At 44.7% G+C, this 24,853-nt stretch overlaps 1 long non-coding RNA gene and 1 pseudogene across 1 annotated transcript in view; one reads left to right on the top strand and one right to left on the bottom strand.

Moving 5' to 3' along the window:
- Window positions 1-24,853, top strand: part of LOC132541748 (uncharacterized) — a 60,713-nt gene that overhangs the window by 15,916 nt on the left and 19,944 nt on the right. The gene's annotated exons all lie outside the window — the stretch shown is intronic.
- Window positions 1,206-1,304, bottom strand: LOC132542270 (U6 spliceosomal RNA; annotated as a pseudogene).

The following is a 24,853-nucleotide window of genomic DNA, read 5'->3' on the forward strand; positions in this document are numbered from 1 at the left end:
TTATGAAACTGAGAACTGAGTGGCCAGGGGCATGCTTCATAAATGAGATTGCATTTACACAAAACCAAGATAGGAGCTGGGAAACACTCTCTTATTAAGTGACCTCTGGCAACTCACTTCCTCACTCAGAAGTTTATCCTCAGCTATTTCACTAAAGGGCTAGGATCTGAAGCTCTCTGGAGTCTTTCCCCACTCAGAGGAAAGTGCTCCAATCAATTATCTCTAGGCGTGAAGCCAACATCTCAGTCTTTCCCAAACTAAGTCTGTAAGTGAGAAGAAGAAACAAAGGCATTTTGGATTCACTAGAAGGAGGCGAAGATGGTGGCCCTGTAGGCAGCCTCTGGCGTGGAATGTCAACCTAGAGAGATCACGGAAGGTCAGATGGGTTGGGAGCTGCTGGGGTCATACAGGCACCCCAGAGCCAGAACACCACACAGACTTTGCTGCAGGTACACAAGACCTGCTCTTCCCAACCCATCCCATTACAGACACCCTGGTGCCAGACAGCAAATCTCTCATCATCTTTGGGAAGTGCTGATTATTGTGATTAGGAGTTATTAATGTGATCATCACTGCCTGGGAGCGGAGTGACAGGGGCAGCCAAGGTGGGGAGTTCGGTGGCTGGTCCCTCAGCCAGGTTTCCTAGTACATCCTCTGCAGAGCCACCAGTTGGGAGGGATGGGTGGGGAGTGGCTGGAAATTGGGCAGGTAAGGGATTTCCAAGCCAGAGTCAGTGTGCTGGGAAGGAAACATTTGACAGGATGGCTCAGAGATTTGTTCTGAATGGTAATGAGTGGTATGCCCAAGTCAAGATTTGTATTTCTTATTTTTCAAAAGCCACATTGATGGGAGCAAGCTCACAATACAAACAGTGGTGATTGCAATCACTCACCGTTCCCATGGCAACAGACAAGATTAAAAGGGCAAACAAGGGAGCTGGAATTCTCCTCAGATCAAACTCTCACTATTTTAATTGCCAGGCAGCACATTGACACATGGAGTCCCCCATTCCCTCCTCCACCCTCCCACTGTGTCACAGAATACAAGTCTCTTCTTAGTCACTGGTGCTGGGCCATCCATACTGACCACCAGGCCTGCAGTCCTCTTAGCCAGGCCATGAATTACCAGAGGTCATCCAGAAGTGTCTTGAGTATCTCTGGTGACAAGGAGTTCATTCTACCACTGGCTAAATACAGAGACTCAAAAAAAAAAAAAAAAAAGGCAGGGCTAGATAGCACACAGGGGCCATGATAGTCTTCTCTGTATCGTTCCAATTTTAGTATATGTGCTGCCAAAGTGAGCATAAGGGCTAGATAGCATAATGGTTATGCAAAGAGACACTTGTTTCTGAGGCTCCAAAGTCCCAGTTTCAACTCCCTGTACCACCATAAGCCAGAGCTGAGTAGTGTTCTGGTAAAAATAAATAAATAAATAAATAAAGGATTATTTTAGTAATCTGGGGACAAAATCCTAGAGGTGTGTACTCAGGCCATGAAAAGAGATTGGATTCACTCATCTCTGTGAACAAAAAGAGAGCACTGGATGAGAGCATTTGAGCTAATAAAGCTGGTATTTGTAGAGGTTTTCCACACTGCACCCTCACCAGAAAGCCTGCCCTGCAAGGCCAGCAGCTAGTAAGTTAAAGGGTCACCGGGTCACCCAGGGTGCTGCCCACGCCTCATGCGTGATCTTGTCTAATCCTCACAGCAATCCACAGTTAAACTGTTATTTCCACCTTGTTGCTGAGGAAAGCTCAGTTGGGGTAGGTTAGAAGAAATAAAGCCAAGATCATGCAGCTAGAGGGAACAGAACCAAAAAGGAAAGTCAGACCCCATGAGCCTCAGAATCTCCCCTTTGCCACCACTTTTGCCCCCAAGGAAGGAGTCCACTGGATCTGGAGATGGTTACCTGGTAGGGGCTGGCAGTGGTAAGAGGAAGGGTCTTGGACAGCAGATCAGATGAGATGCAGGCCTGATCTCTCTGAGCCCGGGCTCCTCCTTACTGAGACAGAAGCACTAGACCCCAAGGCTGTGGGTTCAGCACGTGGGCTGTGATGTTAGTAGAGCAGCATTGCAATTGCTGCATTTGGGGGGGGGTGTTGGAGAATAAATACTATACTCCCCCAAATAAGATGACAATAAGCGATGGTCGACAGAAGCAAAACCTATTCATTTAGAATTAACATTCTATGAGGCTCAACATTACACTGATAAGAGTTCCAGATAAAGTGGGATGGGGAAAGGGTGAGGGAAATGACTTTAAAAAGGAAGAAACTTTATCTGAACCAATGACAAGTAAGCTAGAGTGAATGGCTTACTAAGGACTCATAACAATAAAACTGAAAGACCCACCAGGGCATACTGCCTTGGAAGTTTAGAATGTCAAGAACAAAGAGAAGATCCTAAAATGCTGCTGAGAAAGGAAATTAACAGTCACAGACAAAGGATCAAGAATGAAAATGACTTTTCTATATATTCACAGGTAAACTGTGTCCCAGCCCCAAAATGCTTGTTAGAATCCCACCTAATCTGCAGCACCTCAGAGTGGGACTTTGAAAATAGGTCATTCCAGATATAACTGTTTAAAATGAGTTTATAAAAGTAGAGAGGGCACCCTATCCAATAGGATTGGTGACAGATGTCCAGACACATCAATGGGGAAAACATCATGTGATGTGAAGGTCAAGAATGAGTCAGTAAGTGAAGCAGAAACCAAAGGACACTGATATCAACCAGCAAACCCCTGGGGTAAGGAGAAAGGCCTGGGACAAATTTCTCTCGCTAGGTCAGAAGAGAACAGCAATGCTAAGACCCTGATCTTGGAATGTAAGCCTGCAGAGCTGAGACAATACTAGTCTCTGGTGTTTGAACCAGCTCTTGAGTTTATGGCACTCTATTGCAGTGGACTTAGAAAATCAATGTAAGTGGTCCAGGAGGTGGCACAGTGGACGAAGCATTGGACTCTCAAGCATAAGGTCCTAAGTTCAATCCCCAACAACACATGTACCAGAGTGATGTCTGGTTCTTTCCCTCTCTCCTTCTTCCTACTCCTCTCATTAATAAGTGAATAAAATTAAAAAAGGGGGCTGGGGAGACAGCATAATGGTTATGCAAAAGCCTTTCAAGCCTGAAGTTCTGAGGTCCCAGGTTCAATCCCCAGCCCTACGATAAGCCAGAACTGAGCAGTGTTCTGGTGTCTCTGTCTCTGTCTCTCTCGGTATCTTTCCCTCTGTATCTACTCTTTCTCATTACAATAAACGAAATAAAATATTTAAAAAAATTAAAAAAGAAAAAAAAAACAATATAACAGAGGTTAGAAGACAAAGAGTGGCTTCAAAAATCTAAAAGAGGTGCTGGGAAAGTTGACCAACCTACTGAGGTACAGAACTCATGAGCCTGAGGTTACAGGTTCAATTCCCACCACCACCATTTGCTAGACCTGCGCAATGCTCTAGTCTCTCTCTAGCTCTCTTTATTACTTTTTTCATAATAAAGACATAAATCAAACTTTTATACAAAAAATACAAGGAGGGATCAGACCAGGGCACACCTGTTAGAGTACACAAATTCCCATGCACAAGGACTCAGGTTCAAGCCCCTGTCCCCACCTGAAGGGAGGTAGTTTCACGATCATTAAAGCAATACTGTGGGTTCCTTTTTCTCTCAGCCTCTCTCCTTCTGTTTGTCTCTGTCAGAAAAAAAGGAATAAATGGCCTCTGGGAGCTGTGCAGTTGTGCAGGAAGTCATTCCCAATAATAACCCTAATGGACAAAAAAGAAAAGTTTTAAAAATCACTTTTCAATTTTTTAAAGATTTTATTTACTAATGAGAAAGATAGGAGGCACTAGGTACCTGTAAGTCTGGCTTCTTAAATTGAATATCTCTCTCTCACCCTTTTTCCAGCCACTTACCATGTGGGCCTATGTTCACCTGTGGCTAAGTGAGTTTATTAAGAAGTCCTGGTTGTCATTTGGTGAGTTTTCAGGTGGTTTTTGATTGCTTTAACTAGTTGATCAGGGGAGCAACATGTCACAGTTGCTACTCCATGACCACACTGCTTCTGAAAACTGAAAGCCTTGTAAAGGAAGCTGATGTCTTCTCATCAGAGGCTCATGGTCCCCTTACACAGTGCACCTTTATTGCCAGGACACCACTATCCTGTGAGAGGCTATATTTTCTGTTGACATGGGTGCACGGGATATACACAGACGTGATGGATGACATTTTCGGCTGAAGGAGTTGAAGAACAAAGTGTTCCTTTTCCCTCTCTTTAGCCCCTTTATCAGTTGGAAGTTGGAGACAAACTATAGCCCATGGGCTAAATCTGGCCTGCTGTTCATTTTTGCAAATGCAGTTTTCTTAGAACATTTGTCCATTTGTGTAATGCACAGTCTCTGCTTGCTCTCCCCCATGATAGCAGGGTTGAGTAGTTGTGACAGATGCATTCTCATCCATAAAGCTTAACACATTTATGCTCTGGCTTGCTGAGCTTCCCCTTAGAAGAAGGTGAAGGAGGACAAATGGGATCTCTGAAGCCCAGAAATTTGTCTGCCAACCAGAACCACCCACTCACATTTGACTTGTAGTTAAGTGAGAGGTGATTTGTCATTGTGTTAAACCTTAAACTCTGGGTGTTTATTCAGCAGCAGCTAGTGTCACTGTAATCGATGCAATGTCACATGGGGACTATGCTGAAGTTCAGAACCAGTGGGTATTGGGTTGGGGATAACTTCCGGATTCCTTGGTGAGTCTGTATCCAGATATTCAAATGATTTCCCCAAGGCCAGTGACACGACCACAGAATGATGTCAAGGGTCTTAGTGGCAAGGGATAGAGACAGGTTCATCTTGCTTCAAGTATTGAGAGGAATGTCATTGAAAAGATGAGCTATAGAGGGCTGGCAAAATAGCTCACTTCGACAGTGCACTGCTTTGTTATGTGTACGACTCAGGTTTGAGCCAAATTCCCACCACACTGAAGGACACTTCTGTGCTATGGTCTCTTTCACTCTCTTTCTGCCTCTCTGTCTCTGTCTCTCTGGATATTTCTGAGAAAAAGTCATCTTGGAGTGGTGAAGCCCTAGCAATTGAAAATAAATAAACAAACAACTGAATATGTAAAAGCGACAGATCACACAATGACCCAGAGACAAGCGAGACAGGAGAGGCATCCTGGGTTTTAGAGCTAAACCCAAGACACTGTGGAAGGTGGAGAGAGTGTGGGCTGTAGAATCACTGGACAGGTTTGAGCCCCATATCCGTAACCTGGGGCAGGTTCTTTCATCTTTCAGAGCCTGTATCCTCACATCTAAGACAGAGGCTAATGAGAGAACTAACTTCAGGGCTTGTAGTGTGGACTGAACGAGCCTTGCTGCTAAAGCTTGTGGGTGAAGGACTTGGATACAAGGCCATGTACCAGCAGGAGGAAGGCTGAGCTCTTGGGGGGTGGGGGGGGAGTTGGTGGTGGGAGGCAGGTTGGTGTGTGAGACTTCAGGTTGTCTTGGCTGCAGAGCAGCCAGCTCAGGTCTAGATCTGTGCACAGATCTAAGCTCAGCCTGGGGCTACCCTTCCAAAATTAGTCTTGGGACAGAGCCAGAGAGAAGTCTGGAAATGGGGCTGGAACTCAGTCCATAGCTCAGATGGAACCTTAGCCTGGAGCTAGCATCAGAGCTCACACTGGGGCAACAGTTGATACTTGGCCTGAGGACAAGAGACAGGATCTCTTCATGTCAAGTTTTTTTTTTTTTTTTGCCTCCAGGGTTATTGCTGAGGCTTGGTGGTGCCTGAACTATGAATCCACTGCTCCTGGAGACCATTTTTTCCCCATTTTGTTGCCCTTGTTATTGCTGGATAAGACAGAGAGAAGTCAAGAGAGGAGGGGAAGACAGGAGGAGAGAAAGATAGACACCTGCAATATATATGTCTATATATTTTTGCCCATTTTCCTATGGTCCTACTTTCACTTCCTGCCTTCACCTATTACTACTGCTGAGTGTTCTTCCATTTTCTCTTCTCTCTCAGATTAATAAAACAGTGCCTGACTTCTGCTGGTGTTGTCCAGATTCACTTCCCTTTCAATGATGGTGTAAAAGCAAATTCCTGGTGAAAAATATTTCGGTCTCAGTGGCATTGGGGTCCAGAGTCCCCTGGTCATCTTCCCCTACTTTTTTCCCCACTGGGAATATGGACCAAAATTATTTTTTGGGTTCAGAAAGAAGGAGTTCTGGCTTCTGTAATTGCATCTCTGAGGGACATGGACATTGGCAGGTTGAGCCATACCCCCAGCCTATTTCTACTATTCCCTAGTAAGGTAGTGCTTTGGAGAGGTGAGATTCCATTTGTTAGGCAAAATATCACCAGGTTAAAGGAATTGGAAGGTTAGCATCTTGTCCCTGGAAGACGATCTGCAGCCCAAAGGCAGTAGCAGCATGACTTGGCTTGGTGGTAGCAGCAGTGTTGACTTAGTTGAGATCAAAAGAGGCAGCATAACAGGGTAAGGGGTCAGGACAAGAAACATCAAGGAATACAAGTAAAGTGATATTTAGAATTTACTGTGATATACTTGACCTTTCCATGAGTGCTTTATGTAATTTAAGGTTACTTATTAATAATAATGTCTTAGACAGTTCTTCTTCTTCTAGCGTTTGCCCTTCTTCCGTAGCCAGTCAACAGCATCAGGTTGAGCCTGATGTAAAGTTTTGAGACCTCCTTTGAATCTGGAGAGGTGGCAGTCGTTGACTATGTGGGTCATAGTCTGTCTGGAGCCGCAGGGGCAGTTCGGGTCGTCTCTGGCTCCCCAGCGATGGAACATAGCGGCGCACCGGCCATGGCCTGTTCGATAGCGATTGAGGAGGGCCCAATCATAACCTGCTAGGTCAAAGCCGGGTTGATGCTTGCAGGGGTCTGTGATGAGGTGTTTGTTCTTGACCTCAGCTGACTGCCAACTCTGTTTCCAAGAGACTGGAACAGAGAAGTTCAGTGTAGGCATAGGGGACCAGATTGGGTGACGAGATGTCAAGCGTTGGACAGGGTGGGCGAAGATATCCGCCTATATTGGCAGGTCCGGTCGAGCGTAGACGTGGGAAATGAACTTAGATGATGCCGCATCCCGACGAATATCTGGCGGGGCGATGTTGCTAAGAACTGGCAGCCATGGAACCCGGGTGGAACGGATGGTTCCAGAAATTATCCTCATGGAGGAATATAATTTGGAATCGACCAAGTGGACATGGGGGCTACGGAACCATACTGGGGCACAGTATTCTGCAGTGGAATAGCATAATGCCAGAGATGATGATTGTAGTGTGGAAGCGCTCATGCCCCATGAAGAGCTGGCCAGTCTTGCAATGATGTTATTCCTCGTGCCCACCTTTGCTGCAGTTTTTATGAGATGTTCGTGAAATGACAGAGTGCGATCGAGAGTAACGCCAAGATAGACTGGCTGGGCTTCATGCCGGATTCTCATATCGCCAAGCTGCACATTAAGCTCAGGCATGGTGTAGATGGAAAACAGATGATACTGTTTTTGCAGTGCTAGGGATTAGTCGCCATTTTTTACAGTAATCAGATATCAGAGACATGTCTTTCGTGAGTGTTTCCTTGAGGATGTCGAGGATTGGGATGCATTGGATCGACCTTCCCGTGGTGCATCCCGTGAGTACCCATTCATTGGGGAAACTGACGATCCTTCCTAGCCGACTGAATCCACATGGATCCCAGTCACTTTCAAAGCCAGCAACAAGCAGCTCCTGACAGCTTTCAAGCTGTTGGTCCTGCTCTTCAAGTCCTCCAACTTAATGTTGAGGGGCTGTCCTTTGCCAAACGCGTTCTTAGACAGTGACAGAACCAAATGACTTTCATCTCTCTGTCTGAAGGTTGTAGGTAATTTGGATATTTTGGAAAACATTTAAAAAAAATTTTTATAACTGCTTAAACAATATAAGCCCAGTATCAGAATTCAGTCAGTTACAAATTTGAAACATTAAGTATTTAGACTAACCCACACACACACACGCGCTCAGAACTAAAATCTAGGCAGTTAAAGGACTTGAATTATTAAATCTTTTTCTCCCTGACATATTGAATTAACTGTAATTTATAAGATTATAAGATAATAGAAGTATAGTTTCTTACTTTTTAAAAAAGAGTTTCCTTATTTATTAACGAGGGGGAGGAAAGAGAAGGAAGAAGACATCACTCTGGTACATGTACAGCCAGGGATTGAACTCGAGACCTTCTGCTTGAGAGTCCAGTGCCTTATATACTGCATCAGTTCCTGGATAATAGGAGTATAATTTCACACTGCTGCTACCACCAAAGATCTGTGTCTCCACCCCAGCCCCACTGCGATAACCGCCATAGTTCTTCTACAGTTTTAGATATGGGTTGAGTTTTTTTTCTTCATGTTTATGTGTTCAATTCTCTATACTCCACATATAAGTGAGACCATTATGTAGTTTTCCTTTGCCTGTTTACTTACTTTACTAAGCATAATCTTCTCTAGTACCATCCGTTTTTATCCCAAAGCACACAATATTACCTTTCTTACTGCTGAGTAGTACTCCACTGAGACATGTTCCATAACTTTTCTTACCCAATCATTTGTTGAAGGGCATTAGGTTTCTTTCATATGTTGGCTATTGTGAATAATGCAGTGATGAACGTGAAGGTGCATATATCCCTTTGAATCAATGTCATTATTATCTTTTGGGTAAATGCCTAGAAGTGGAATTTCTGGATCATAAGGCACTTCTATTTCTATGTGTTTAAGGATTCTCCATACTGTTCTCCATAGTGGATGCACCAGCAGTGTAATAGGGTTTCTCTCTTTCCACATCTACTCCAGCACTTACCCTCTCCTGTTTTGTTGATGAAGGCCATTCTCACAGGTGTGAGGTAGAATTTTAGTGCGGTTTTTTGATTAAGGTGATTTATTTACTAGCTAGAGGAGGAGAGAATAGAATTTCATGCTTGGAAATCCCGCCCATTAACCACCACATCTTCTCCTGGGCCTTTCAGTATTTATCTCCTGTGAGCCATGCATCTGTGACAACCAACCTGCCACTTGATGCCAAAAAGGACCCTTGACAGGCATAGCTCTGAACCATATGACTCTAAGCAGATAGAAGAAAAGCAAAATTAAGCTTCCTTTGAATATTTCTTTTTGCTGTTGTTATCATTGGGGCTTCAACAATCCAGGATGACTTTCCCCCCCTTTTTTCTTAGATAGAAGAAACAGAAATGAAGAGGCAGGTGGGAGTCGAGATCAAACCTGGATCAAGCCCTATCTATCCAAGTGAGCTGCTTTAATATTTCCAAACCCGTGTGATTTGGACCCTCAGGAGCTAATTCTTTTCCCCAGGAAAGAAGAGAGCCAGTTGGGACAGAAAGACTGAGTGAGCATATGCCTCTCATAGCACATGAACCAGACAGTCTGCCAGGAAAAGTGGGTCTGTAAGTCATAATGGGCCTGAGGAGGAGGTGACCAGGAGGGACCAGGGTGAATTTCCCAGTGCTAACTGCCAGTGACAGGAGCTAAGTGGACAACCCCCTCGGGGAAGCCCTCCTCTCTTCCCAAGAACTTTTGGATGCTGTATAGGGGACCCCTCCCAACCACTGTGTGACCAGTTCTTCCTCTAAGTGTTCTCTCTCTCTATCTCTCTCACTTTCTCTCTCTCTCCAGGCAGGGCAGGCTCTTCCACACGCTACCATCTCCATTTCTCTCTCTGAGGCCTTGGTTTCCCCAGCATTGTGTCAACTAGTCTCAACTTCATCCCTCAATTCTTTTTTTTATTATTTATTATTTTTCTTATTTATAAAAAGGAAACACTGATAAAACCATAGGTTAAGAGGGCTACAACTCCACACAATTCCCACCACCAGAACTCCATATCCCATCCCCTCCCCTGATAGCTTTTCTATTCTTTAATCCTCTGGGAGTATGGACCCAAGGTCACTGTGGGGTGCAGAAGGTGGAAGGTCTGGCTTCTGTAATTGCTTCTCCGCTCAACATGGGCTTTGACATGTCGATCCAGACTCCCAGTCTGCCTCTCTCTTGATCCTTTTCACTCTCTCTATCTCTCTGTCTCTAATTCTTGTTCTCTCTCTTTTCCAGTAGAGACAGAGAGGTAGAGGGAGTGAAAAGGATCATAGCACCAAAGTTTCTTCAGTGTGATGGGAACCAAGCTCATACCTGGTGGAGAAAGCTGTGCACTAGGCAAGTGAGCTATTTTGCTAGTCCCACCCTCCCCAACTCTTTTACTGAGATGTTTCCAAAAGGTAACTTCTTCCACAGTTTGATAGAAATAATGTTCCTTTATTAAAGCTGCATAAGATGACACCATTTTTATAGTGCCTGACAGAAGAAGAAAGGTCTATGCTCTTGTAGAAAAATGAATCTCTTCCATCCTGGTATCCTCTGAACCATTCAGCCTCCTCGGGCGACTACAATATATTGACTCAGGAAGTTTCACATGCAATGTAATCAGGCCAGGCTGGCCGCTCATTTTGCCACAGAGTTCCTCCAAAGACAGGCTCTTTTGGCTGGGCTCATAAATACAAGGATGGGAAGAACAAACTTGCTGCTTTGTCTTTTTTTATATAATTAAACAGTTAGTGGCTAAATTGCATTGTAATTGATTGCAAAATTGCTTTTTTAATGAGATTTAGACACTGGGAAATAGCTTTTTTTTTTCTTCTCTCGTCAATATGCCCAAAGTGAATGTGGTCATTTTTTGACAAGAAATTTTCTCCCCAGCCATTCCCTCAGCATGTAAAACTGTGAGGGTAGCAGAGACAAGAGGCCAGGCTACCTTGGAAGTGTCCTTCCCCACCCCCAACAAGGATGGATTTGCAATACAATAGCACTCTCCTGCCCTGCTTTGCTGCATGCACCAAAAGTGCCCAGACTGTCAGAGCTGGGGGGAGGGGGATGTTATCTGAGAGTTATATTTGCAACCTCATTTTCAGGTGTGTTTTTGAGTGACAGGAACATGCGCAGAAGCCATAGGAATAGGGCGGTGGAGGGGGCGGGGCGTCTCTGTGTTCACTAAGGAAAGAAGACCCTCTAGAGAGCAAAGACTCTTCAGAAAGCAACAGAAGGGAGGCACAAGACAGGGACAGAGAGGAAAGGCAGAGTCTGGAACAAGGGAAGAAGTGTTGCCTCCACCAGCAAAGGTGGGAGTCACATGAATAGGGTTGCTTCTAGAAAAGACATCACCCTGACTTTGGTGATAAGACAAGACTGCAAGGGAGATGACACTGGCGGTCAGGAAGGTTTGCAGTGCCTCCTGACAGGAGTGATGTCACTGGGACAAGCTGGAGGTGGTGGGACAGAAATAAAGTAGACAGCTTTAGTTAGGTGGTAGAGCTGACAGGACTCGATGCACCTGAATGGCAGGTGAAGAAGAGGAAGGGGCCCAGGCTGGTTCTGTCTTGGGTCTCTAGAAGAGACAGTCTCAGATGGCCCTCCCTGGGTGTCTGTGCCTCTTTTGTGCATGGCAAAGGGGACACGGTACTCTGGGAGCCCCAAGCCCTGGCACTGGTGTCCTCATAGAGACTCAGTCACCAAGCCAAGACTCAGCAGGTGGTGGAAAGATGACAGCTGCTCACCAGATCACTCACAGAGGCTGGACATGCAAGGCAGGAGGCATTTACCCAGGTAACAGCTGGGCCTTGCACCTACTCAGCAATATCTGTCCCAGCCATGGTGGCCCCCAAATGTCCACAGATGGCTGGGATAAAGCCCCACTCCCAGTGCGGTAATATTGGGAGGTAACTGGAGTTGGGTGAGGGAATGAAGGGATAAATGCTCTTATAAATAGAAGATCTCTCTCTCTCCCTCCCTCCCTCCCTCTCTCTTTATCTTTTTCAGTGAGAGCACAAAAATGAGGTAGCTGGGTCATCAAAATACCTTACTACTATGGGTGCTGTTTTGTCATGTGTGAGATTCAAGTTCAGGTCTTCCCCACCCCACCACATTGTAATGAAGGAAGTTTTGGTGCTGTGGTTTCTTCCCCATCTGCTTCTCTCTGTACATCTACCTATCTATCTATCTATCTATCTATCTATCTATCTATCTATCTATCTATCTATCTCTACACCAAGAGGACCTTCACTGGACAGTCCAATGGCACTTTGATCTTGGACTCCTAGCTTCCAGAATTATGAGAAATGCATACCTGTTATTCAAGCCATTCACTCTCTCCGGCACTCTGTTACCGCAGCCAGAACGGATTCAGACGCCCTTCCCCAACCTCTGTTTTGCAGGCTCTTTATTTGACCTGGCTCATCAGACATCATCTCTGAGGAGCTCTAAACCATCATGGTGATGATGACTTTCACATGGTCTTATTACATGCCAGGCCCTGTGTTGCCTGTTTTCCCTGCCATTCTAAAGTCCCTCACCATGGGCCCTGTAAGACAGATGTTCTTGTCCCATTTACAAAGGTCCCAGTGGCTTACAGTGGCCTAGGAATGACATACAATTGAACTTTTCTGACTTTGCAGAGGATCATTTTTATATTAAAAATCATTTTATTGGGGGAAGGGTGAGGATAATGGTTAATAGGATGGTTGCACATATAAGCACAGTTTCTTATCTCCCTGCAGCAGGTGTCTGTGCACCACTCCCACCCCCAGCCCAAGTCCTTCTCCGCTGGACACTGCTGCCCACCACCCCTCCCCAGTCCAGAGTCCTTTGCTTTGCTGAAATACTACTCCACTTAGTTCAAGCTTCACCCTGCATTTCCCTTTTCTGGCCTTGCTTCTTAAGTACCACCTATAAATGAGATCATTCAGTATTTGTCCTTCTTCTGGCTTATGGTAGAGAACCCTTTTAACCCCAGTGCTGCTTCCCAAGAATGACACTAGACTGCAGAATGCCACAGTCAAATCTGCACTGTAGCCAGGAGCGGCACACACTGTATACAGTTTGGCTGTATGTGCTGCCTGCATGGAGTAGATCCAACAAGGGTCTGGAGGTGAGGGCAGGAAGGGAGAGGGATTCCACAGACCCAATAGCACATCCTCTATAAGGAAAGCCTCCAGCACCAGTGATCATGGCTCTGCCTCTTCCAGGGCAGCTTCAAGTGGAAAGGACTGTGGCACCCAAGGGGTGGCCACAAGGCCAGGGTCAGGTGACTGGGTGACCAGATCGTCACCCAGTCAGGGTGTATCCCCAGTTTAGTTGGCCAACTGTGACTGCTCTGTTTCCACTCTGTCTAATTCCCAATCAGCCTGGCTCTGGGCCCCACAGCATAGACAGAACACATAATTATATATTGATTTCCTTCCAAAGTTGTGTGGCCTCGAGTTAACTCGGCACTTCTGTGGCCCTGCATAAACACAGTATGAGGATTCTATCAGGGGTGAAGAGAATAGGGGGACAGTCAGAGGAGTCTGACTCCTGGGTAAGGAGAGGGGTGTTGGCTATCATCACACAGGAGTGAGACCCTTATCACTGGGGCAATGTGGTTGGAGGAGGGAGAGCACAGTGGTTCCACAGGGCTACAGAAGCTACCGGGGGCTGGGTAGATAAATTAGAAACAGGTCATTGGGGATGTGAGTCACGGGTTTGTTCATCAGCTTGTCCATCTATCTATCTATCCCATCACCACCAGCACAATTCTCTACTAATCCCCCCCCCCACGGTGATTATTAAGTTTCAAGGTACCTTGCCAGGTGGCATATTCTCCCACATTCCTGGCCCTCCAGGGACTGTATGAAATACAGGCCAAGCACTCTTACCTCAAAATTATATTAAGGAGTTTAATTAACAGGAATGACTCCATAACCCATAGATTACATTCCAAGTGCCTGTGCCTCATATGGACACCCAGTCGCGTCACCCAAAGCTCTCAAATCAAGCCATGACCTTCCTTTGCTCCTCAGGAAAAATTCTAGGGCGGGAGTGGGGGGTGGGAGGTGGGGGTGGGGAAGGGTGGGGCACAGCCTGAAAATTAAATCTTGAGGCATTTCCCTGCTCTAGAACCTCTTTTCAGGGGGTGAAAGAATTTGTTTCTCTTTTAGCTTCAGCAGTAGAAATGACGCTGGGGTCAACTCCTGATGTCAGAGCTGGGCAGATAGCTAGCTAGCTGCCAGTCTGCCACCTGCATGCTCTTAGGTTGGCAGAGTCTGGCCTGCTCATTTCTTTCTTCCTTATTTTTTATTAGTGATTTAATATTGATTTACAAATTTATATGTCAACAGGGGTATAATTCCACACTGTTCCCACCACCAGAGTTCTGTATCTCCAGTCTCTCCACGGCAAACCAAGTTCTCCCAAGGTTGCTGACATGGATTAACTGTCGTTGCTACAACTATCTGTCAACACTGTACATAATTGCCCCTTTTTCTTCCAGGTCCTGTCCTCTCTTCCCCTCCCAACCACACATAACTCTATTACTACATCCAAATGCCCCTCTCTGTTTCCTCCTCTCTTTGCGGATCCTGATGGAGCTGGAGTTCAGAGCCCTCTTATCCTCTTCCTCCTATCACTTCTCCCCCACTGGGAATATAGATCAAAACAGTGTTTTTGGGTACAGAAGGTGGGAGTTCAAGCTTCTGTAATTGCTTCTCTGTTGGACATGGGCATTGGCAGGTCAATCCATACCCCCCAGCTTCTTTCTATCTTTCCCTAGTGGGGTAGAGCTCCAGAGAGGTGAGGTTTCAGGTGATGTCATCTGCCCAGAGAAGTCAGGATGGAATCATGATGGCATATGCAACTTGGTGTCTGGAAGGTGGCAGGATATAAAGTGAGACAAAAAGGTTGATGAACAGGAACCAAAAAGTAGAAACAGAGCAGCTGAGATTAGGGATCTTAAGGTGGAAGAAAGCTAGGAAGTCCATTTTAGGCATGTTTCTTTAAAAAAATTTTAATGTTTTTAATTTTTTCGTTATCTTTATGTATTGGATAGAGACAGAAATAGAGAGAGAAGGGGGAGATAGAGAGGGAGAGAGTCAGAGTGGCACCTGCAGCACTGCTTCACCACCTGCAAAGCTATCCCCCTGCAAGTAGGGTCTTGGGACTAGAACCTGGGTCCTTGTGCATTATAGCATGTGCACTCAACCAGGTGCGCCACCACTCAGCCCCCATTTCAGGCATATTTTTAGGGGCCCACAACTATGGTAGTTTTTGCTTGAGTCTGATAGCTAGCATGAAGTTGGAAAAAAAATATTGTCTGAAAAATGGCTGACCTGCCCATTTCCCAAGGGGCTGCATCATCAGTTTTGTCCTGATTCCCGGGTGGATGGGAAACAGTCGCTCTCCTCCTGTCTCCACTGGGAGTTATTTCTACTTCTTCCATCACACACTCCAGGGTAGCTCTTTCTGTCCTTCCTTCCTTTTCTCTCCGGAACTTCATTGGTGCTTCACTTGGACTTGTGCTTCCTCTCTGATGATGCTTGGGTGGGGAGGCGATGTTCTGTAGTGTGCAATTTTTTTTAAGTTATTTTTTCAAATTGCAACAAGATTATACCTGGGCTCAGCGCTGGCCCTACAAATCCACCCATGGCTTCTGGCAGTCATTTTTCTTTCCTTTTCCCTCTCCCTCTCCCTCTCCCTTCCCTTTCCTTTATTCTCTCTCTCTCTCTCTCTTCCCTTTCTACTTTTATTTGAGGGGCTAGGCAGTAGAACACCTGGCTAAGCATACATATCATTGTGTAAAAGGATCTAGTTTTGAGCCCCTGATCCCCATCTGCAGGGGGAATGATTCATAAGCAGTGAAGCAGGTCTGCAAGTGTCTATCTTTCTCTCTCCCTCTCTATCTCCCTCTCCCCCCTTAATTTCTCTCTGTCCTGTCAAATAAAATAGAAAGAAAAAATAATTCTATTTTTATTTGATAGATAGGAGAGAGGAAGATTGGGAGAAAGAAAGAGAGACACCCGCAGACCTGTTTCATGGCCCATTAAGCTTTTCTATTGCAGGTGTGGAGCAGGAGCTCAAACTCAAGTCCTTTCATATGGTAATGTGTGCCTTCAACCAGGTGCACCACCAACTGTCCCTAGTGTGCGTGCTTGTCCACTGGTTCTGAGAGTCCCCATTCTGTCTGTTCAAGTAACAGTACCACTACTGGGAGGACACTTCAAACTCCAGAGTGCAGTTTTGATGGGGCCAGAGATGGGGTGTGGGGGTGGGTGTCTAGCTGTCCTGCAGTACTCTCAACAAATTTATCTCTTACTTTGCTGGACTTCAAAGAGCTAGTCAGTAGCCAAATAGCTAGTGGACATTCTTGCAGGTAGAAAACTTGTTCACGTGCACCTGGACCTAGAATATAGCCTCTTTGGCTCAGCTTTGAATCTATGCTGATTGGTCCAGGAATACGAATACAGTGGCAATTAAGGGAATGCTGGGATAGCCTGAGGGTGCTTCTTCCCAAGCAAGTGCTCTCTGGGTTGGAGAGAACTCGACTGGAGCCAACCTAGGCTGCTGCATGGGAGACGGATCATGAACTCGTGCAGGGATAGCATCGCAGGACACTCTGGGACTCTCAGAGCTGGAAGGCAATCCCAAGTGAATTCAACCAGAAGAGCAGCTTTATATATACTCATAGGGTGGAAACAGGATGTGACGTTGAGAGGGTGGAGCAAAAAGAGACTGGTGGAAGTCAGGGTGTGACAAGGAGAGGGGGTGGAGCAAAAAGACAGTTTGAACCAGTGGGATTAAACCAGTGCCCCGCATGCAGGGCGTTCTTAGTTAACAGTGGTTATGTAAACAGACTGGAGCGTTAAGTAGGGGGAAGCTGGCATACTGCCCAACAAGGGAATTTCATATTTTGTTTTGTTCTGCATGGTGTCAGCAGTTAGTTGTTCACCACTTTGGAAGTCCTTGTTGATACTAATGATGTTCGTAATGGCCGAGTCACCAATATAACACTCCTGTGTGACTCTGCATGTGTACCTTTGCCTGAAAATATGAGAGCTTATTATTTTTTTTTGCTAGTGAGATTACATACACACATTTATGTATCAGGATATATATTCTTTTAAGTGCTTGTCCTTCCTTTTCTCTTTTATACAATGGCTGGTAAATTATCTTGAGTTATAATAACTCAAGTTTAGTCTGTTTCTATTATTTTTTAATCTAATCAATCAACTGTCTTTACCAGAGCATGGCTCAGCTCTGGTTTGTGGCAGTGCTGGGGATTGAACCTAGGACGCCTGGTGCATTGCTGCTTTCTCCCCAGCCCTAGATAGACTCTATTTCTATGCTTTCACTTTAGGAGAAGTGAAAGGTGCTAGGGTAGATTGTTTAATAGCCCCCAATCTGGCTGTTGAAGTGTGTGTGTGTCTTTTTGCTTGTGGCTTTGCTATTACTCCCATTCATGGTTTTTTTTGCATCTCTTTGAGTCTGATTGGTGTGGTGACTCATTTTGATCAACAGATTATAGTGAAAGGACAGGACAAAGCTTCCAATTAGCTTGCAGTTCTTGCTTTTGCCCTCTTCACACTCCATCCTGAGATCACTGGGCCAGGAAGTGAGTCAAGCCTAGAGGAGGACTGAAGTAGACTTAGCTTCCCTGTGTCACTGGCAGGCCAATGTCACCCCTGTTGAGTCAAGCCATCTTGGATCTTCCAGCCCCGGCAGCTGCTATAGGTATATGAACGAGCCAGGAGAGTTGAATTCCAGTCACTGTTGGGGTTTAAGTCTCTCAATTCTGGATGAGTTGGTTACATACCAATAATTAATGAATTTTGGGACCTTACAAATATACATATAGAAGAAGAGTTGAGGCTGGAGAGGCTTATGAGTCTTGCTATGCTGTGACCCAGGTTCTAGACTCAGAACCACATGGGAGGTGCTGTGGCATCTCTCTTGCTCTGAATGAGAAAGCAGCTTGAGGCAGTGGATGCCTGAGTACATGCCTGAGTGAGTCTCTGTTTCCACATGCACACAGAGAATTTTGACTACTGGCCGAATCAAACCAACCAGCACTGAGCACTTGCTTTATGCTGGACTTAGGCTCATGATTCATGTCTCTGAGGCAGAGATGGCAGCAAGGTTTATAAAGTTTGCATCGGGGGCGGGGGAGAAGATCAGTTCCTTATTACTAGAATTGACATTAACAGTGAAGACTGGGTTTGGGGGTAAGATAGATGTCAATCCTCCAACTGCAATATTCTGCTACCAACTTACAGATGCTACCATGACGCCATCCTGACTTCCCTGAACAGATGGCCTCACCAATATATCCTGGAACCTTACCTCCCCAGAGCCCTACCCCACTAAGGAAAGCTAGCAAAAGGCTGGGTGTATGGGTTGACCTACCAAGGTCCATGTCCAGTGGGGAAACAATTATAGAAGCCAGACATTCTACCTTCTGTACCCCATAAAGAATTTTGGTCCATACTCCCAGAGGGATAAAGAATAGGGAATCTCAATGGAGGGGATGGGATATAGAACTCCGGTGAGAACTGTGTGGAATTGCACCCCTGTTATCTTACAATCTTGTTAATCATGATTAAATCACTAATTAAGAAAGAGAGCCTGTTAATTACAACAGTAGAACAAGATTTTTAGCAGCAGCAGAAAGGCTAAGTGTTGAATAACACGAAGCGCCTTTCATATAACCTACCTAGAGGTTAGGGAATAAACAGGGTCACCGCTAAAAGCAATAGCTACCAGACTAAAAAAGTATGACTGCAGATTTTATGGGAGACAGTATAGCATTTAAAGTCTATCAGAGAAGTTTGGTAGAGACTTTGGGCTTTCCATTGATATCTCAGAAGGGCCACACCATGGGAATGGAAATTTTGACCCAGTATGAGAGATTCTCTTTCGGTCTAAGAATATAAATGAACCAGCACAAATGCTCTACTAATGTGTGAAACCAAGCCTCTAAGATGTCAAGATAGTCAGCTAGTAATTTAAAATGATAAGCTAGTAATCAATGCTCATTACAGAAAAACAACAAAGTTTTTGTAATGACCAGTAGATAATTAAAATTTGCTTGACACAAAGGAACTATAAATGAGATCAATGATGAGAAAAACACACACAAAACGACAAGAACAAAAAGCAAACAGTCAATAGAAACAGACTGAAAAATGACCTAGAGGTTGGAATTTGTTGATACTTCTTTAAAAAGAAGATTTAAAAATACTGAAAGATTTGATCATGATGATGAGCAGATGGGAGAAAGAAGCTAAAGTAAGAACCAAGTGGTAATTCTAGAATTAAAAAGTAGAATATTCACAATAAAACTTTTCTAGTGGTCTATGTATAAAATTGGACATGGGTAGGTGGGTGGGCTGGGTGAGCACACATACGAGCACATGCAAGGACCCAGGTTCAAGTCTCCAGTTCCTACCTATAAGGGGGAAACTTCATGAGCAGTGAAATACTGTTGCTGGTGTCTCTCTTTCTCTTTTCCTCTCTAACTCCTCCTTCTATTTCAATTTTTTTAAAGTATTTATTTAATTTATTTATTCCCTTTTGTTGCCCTTGTTGTTTTATTGTTGTAGTTATTATTATTGTTGTCGTTGTTGGATAGGACAGAGAGAAATGGAGAGAGGAGGGGAAGACAGAGAGGGAAGAGAAAGATAGACACCTGCAGACCTGCTTCACCGCCTGTGAAGCGACTCCCCTGCAGGTGGGGAGCCGGGGTTCGAACCGGGATCCTTATGCCGGTCCTTGTGCTTTGCGCCACCTGCGCTTAACCCACTGCGCTACAGCCTGACTCCCTCTATTTCAATTTCTTTCTACCTCTACCCAGAATGAATGAATGAATGAATAAATAAATTAGTTAATTAATTAAAAAGGTGAATTTGTAGGTCAAAGGAAATTATCCATCATGGAGAACTGAGAACAAATTAGTTCAAATAAAATTGAACATGGTCTCAGGACCTGTGATCCAGCACTAAGTATATAGTTGGAGTCTGAAAAAGCAAACGAGAATGAAAAACAAAATCAAGCAGATTACATATATGGAAAAAATGTTCTAGATCCCCCCCCCAAATATTGTGAAAATACAAAATATATGAGAAACCCAGAAGACTGTAGGGTAGAATAAAAACAAAGAAATCTGCACATAAACAGAACACTTCCAAACTACTGGAAACCAGAGAAAAGCAAAAAAAAAAAAAAAAAAAAAAAAAAACCTTGAAAGCAGTTTTTACATCCTGGGGACACTTTACATACTGGGAAACAACGATACAAATGTAAACTGGCGTGCTGAAAACAACTGAGCTCATAAGACAATGAAATGGGGTTTTTAGTTGCTGAAAAGAAAGGAAACAGACAATTCAAAGTTTTAGATCCAGGGAAAATTGTATTTGCATAAAAATGAAAACAGTTTAAAGATGCTTTTAGTCAATGTCAAGCTGACCTGGGTTGTACAAACTGCTGGAGGATATGCTTCAAAATGAAGGGAAGCATATCTGTCTGTACCAGACAGAAACGCAGATAAAGAAAAGGATAAAGAATGCTGACAGTGGGGGCTGGGTGGTGGCGCACCTGGTTGAGTGTGCACGGTCCAGTGCTCCCAGTCCCCGCCTGCAGGGGAAAAGAAAGCTTTGAGAGTGGTGAAGTAGGGCTGCAGGTGTCTTCTCTCCTCTGTCTCTCTATTCCTCCCAATTTCTGGCTACCAGTATCCAATAAATAAACGAGGATAATAAAAATGCTGACAATGGTAAATCATAGGTAAATAATGAAATACTATACAAACATTGTTATTTTGAAAAGACAAATGAACGTTTCATGGAGAAAATATTAGAAGGGATACAATGTATAAAAACAAAAGACTATGCATAACCACTCAAATATCACAACCCAGGAGATGCACAGTGGATGAAATGTTGACCTCACGCATGTGAGGTCCTGATTAAGTCCCCAGCATCACATGTGCTCTGGCTTTTCTCTCTCCCTCATGAAATAGATACAACAAATGTTAAAAATGGAAAATATGTGGCTAGACCAGCACCAACAATAGGTAAATATAATCATGCTGTTTTAAGACTATTTTTAAAAAAAAAATATTTATTTATTACCTTTTGTTGCCTTTGTTGTTTTATTGTTGAGATTGTTGGATAGCACAGAGAGAAATGGAGAGAGGAGGGGAAGACAGAGAGGGGGAGAGAAAGATAGACACCTGCAGACCTGCTTCACCACCTGTGAAGCGACTCCCCTGCAGGTGAGGAGCCGGGGGCTCGAACCAGGATCCTTACGCCAGTCCTTGCACTTTCCGCCACTTGCACTTAACCTGCTGCGCTACCGCCCGACATCCTGTTTTAAGATTCTTACAATGAAAATACTTTAGACTAAAGTAAAGGACTCAGGGGTGGGGGTGGGGGTGGGTAGGTTCAGGTCCAGGTGCAGGTTGTGGAGGAGGACCTAGGTGGGGAGTTAGACTATCTAGCAGAAAATGGAGAAATTTTACACATGTATGAGCAACTGTATTTACTGTTTACTCTAAACCATTAATTCCCCAATGGGAAAATTAAAAAAATACTTTAGACATAAAAAAAGGGCAGCCCAGGAGGTGGCACAATGGGGAAAGCGTTGGACTCTGAAACATGGGATCCCAAGTTTAGTCTCTGGTATCTCATGCGCCAGACAGATGCTCTGGTTCTTTCAATTTCTCTCTCTTCTCTTTCTGACTAGTGAGTAAACGTTAAAAGTAATACTGTAGGTGCCCCTGGCAGGCAGGTGTCCCAGGTGCACACTTGCTCAGGTGATGGGCACTTGCACCCTCAACTGCGGGGAAGAGGTAGGAGAGGACATAGGCCAGCAAGTCCCAATAGCAGGTGACCTGTTTAGAACCCTGTCAATTCTTGGGCTTAGGGAAGTGTTGGGGGGGTCACAAGGTAAAATAGGGATCAGGCAGGAGTCATATGACCACAGTGCTTGAGCTTTTCTTAGAGCTGAAGGGAGACTGGAGAGATAATCTCCTCCTTACCCATTTTCTCAGCCACCTCTTTGTGAAGGATCTGCTAATTGGTCACCACATGCAGGATTTGAGCACCTGTACTCAGATTCTTTCACATCACCCCACCCGCACCTACTTCCCTCAGCTCCTTGCTGTTAAACCATTTATGGATCCTCAAAAGAGGGGCTGCAGGACTGTTAAGCTCTTATTGCTCCAGAGAGTAAATAAGGTGTTACCATTCTCTGAAGAAAGCGTTTCCCAGGGCTCCGGATGTAACCAAGAACCCAGCACGAATCCTTGATCCACTAGTAGCACCTGGAACATGAAATCAGGCCCCTCTCTGGCATTTTACTACTAACAGGCTTGGTGATTTCAGTGGGGTGCAGGAAGCTGCCATGTTCATGGTCCCTGTGGCTGGAAAGACACTGTAATGTAGCTGCATTTCAGCTAGTTGCCCAACTAGAGGACTCAGCCTTCCAACTGAGGAGAGGAAAAACCCCACTGCGCCTTTTCACTCTGAGCAGACCACCTCCCTAGCTTGCTCCACTGTCCACAGACTGTCTGTCTTCTCTTTGTCCCCAGTTTCAGCCTTAGGTAGGGGCTGTGACTCTTCAAGACCTTAGACACTAGAGAATGTGTCAAACTCAGAACCATTTAGTCCACTGCACAGTCATCTTGCTTCTGAATGCACATCTCACTCATCATCTAAAACACATATCTCATGAAATATGAGTTCTTACTATGAATGAACTACAAGGATAGGTTTTTTTCTTTTTTGCTTTTGAAGCCACCTGTTCACAAGTAACAGGCCCAGGGGCCAAGTGGTGGCGGCACCTGGTTGAGCGCACATGTTACAATGTGCAAGGACCTGGGTTCGTGTACCCAGCCCCCACCTGCAGGGGGAAAGCTTTGCAAATGGTGAAGCAGGGCAGCAGGTCTCTCTCTCTCTCTTTCTCCCTCTCTTCTCAATTTCTGGCTGTCTAATATATAAATATAATAAAAAAAATTTAAAAAAGCAAGTAGGGAGTCTGGCGTTGGCACAGCCCGTTAAGCTCACATGGCACGAAGTGCAAGGACCGGTGTAAGGATCCTCATTTGAGCCTCCAGCTCCCCACCTGCAGGGGGTTCGCTTCACAGGCAGTGAAGCAGGTCTGCAGGTGTCTAGCTTTCTCTCCTCCTCTCTATCTTTCCCTCCTCTCTTGATTTCCCTCTGTCCTATCCAACAACAATGATAGCAATAACAACAACAATAGTAAAACAACAAGGCAATAAACAACAAGGGCAATAAAAAGGGGAAAAAGTTTCCTAAAAAAAAAAAAACAAGTAGCAGGCTCAGTGGTGACTGAACTGTCTCAGGAATTCTTGCTAGGTTACAGAAACTAGTCAAGGTATTGCTTTTCAAATGTGAAGAAGGGTTTTGCACATCTAAGTTGAGCCATGGCTAGAGATCAGCTGCCGCTTGTGTTTTGTAAACTTTGATGAAGTATTTTATTAAATTTGGTTTTGCAGTTTTCTTTTCATGTTTGGGAACTAAGAGTTCTTTTTCTGTGCTTTCAGTACTTGTATAGGTGCTAGGCTCTTCCCTATTACAACCTCATGGATAAAGGCTCTTTATATGCAGACAGAAGAAGGCAGGTCAGTTGGTACCCCATCTCGGCTCTGCCACTTGCTAGCTGTCACCTTGGACACAAGACCTGGCTTATTTCTTCAGTGAGATGGTGAGGAGCAGAATGAAGAAGTTGATTCTGGACTCTCTGTTCTGGAAGCCCCCTGTAGGCTGAATGTTAAGTGCAGACAATTCTGATGAGTCTAGACATTTGACAGATAGTAGCTATAGGTTTGGATCTACTACCTCTTCTCTCTGTTCCCACCCCACAGAATACATACACTTGGGAGGTGAGGAGTTAGCAAGGCCAAGAATCCGATTCAGGAGCTCAGGACCAGCTGTAGCCTGGTTTCTGAGCAACATGGTTCTCTGGACACAGCGACTCCAAGAGGTGGAGACTTTGTCAGTGGGCTCCAACCTCATGTAACTTCTTGTTTGTCAGCTAGCTCCTGTTTCATGGCAAGCTGCCTGGGCAGAGGTTGGAAAGTCACTCACTTTTTTTGAGTGGAGGGGCCTGCCTCTAGGGCTTTATGCCTCTGCCCTAGGCTCTAACCTCAGCCCCCCTTCTCCACGCCTAAGTGCTGAGGCTGCATGAAGCTGACTGCAGCAGCTCCAGGGATGAAGGATGGGAAGGTGTCACCCCTTCTCCCTGACCTCAGCAGCTCTACCACTCACTCATCCATCTTCCCCAGCCATTGCTTGTCCAATCATGATGAACATTAGTTCTCTAGATTAATTCCACATAGGAGTGAAACCATATGGTAATTGTCTTTCATCTCTTTACTTTTTTGGCTAATCACAATCACCTCTAGTTCTTTCATTTTGTTTCAAAGAACACAACATAATGACATAGTGCCTTCCCTTCCTTCCCTCCTCCCTCCCTCCCTCCCTTCTTTCCTTCCTTTTTCCTTCCTTCCTTCTTTCCTTTTTCTTCCCTTCTCTTTCTTTCTTTCTTTCTTTCTTTCTTTCTTTCTTTCTTTCTTTCCAGAGTAGTACCATAGAGCATATATCCCATAACTTCTTTAGCCAGCCATCTGTTGATGAGCATTTTGGCCACTTTCACTCTTTGGCTATTGTCAATAATGTAGCTATGAACACAGGGGCACAGATGTCCCTATGAATCAGTGTTTGAATAGTCTTTGGATTCAGTACATTTTAATGGTGTTTCCCCCCTTCTCACTACATTCTAAGAGTTATAAACTTTATTACAACACATATTTTTGTTGTATATATGGATTACAAAAATCCCTGATTTGTCTCTTTTGAAATGGAGACTTTTTAAATTTTATTGAAGTCTAGTTGATTGATTTGACAAACTTTCTTTGATTTGTTCTTTTGAGTTCTGTCTGAGAAATCATTGTCTGCCCCAATGTCATGGGGCCAAAA

This window comes from Erinaceus europaeus, chromosome 12, assembly GCF_950295315.1.
Source record: "Erinaceus europaeus chromosome 12, mEriEur2.1, whole genome shotgun sequence".
Taxonomy (NCBI): domain Eukaryota; kingdom Metazoa; phylum Chordata; class Mammalia; order Eulipotyphla; family Erinaceidae; genus Erinaceus; species Erinaceus europaeus.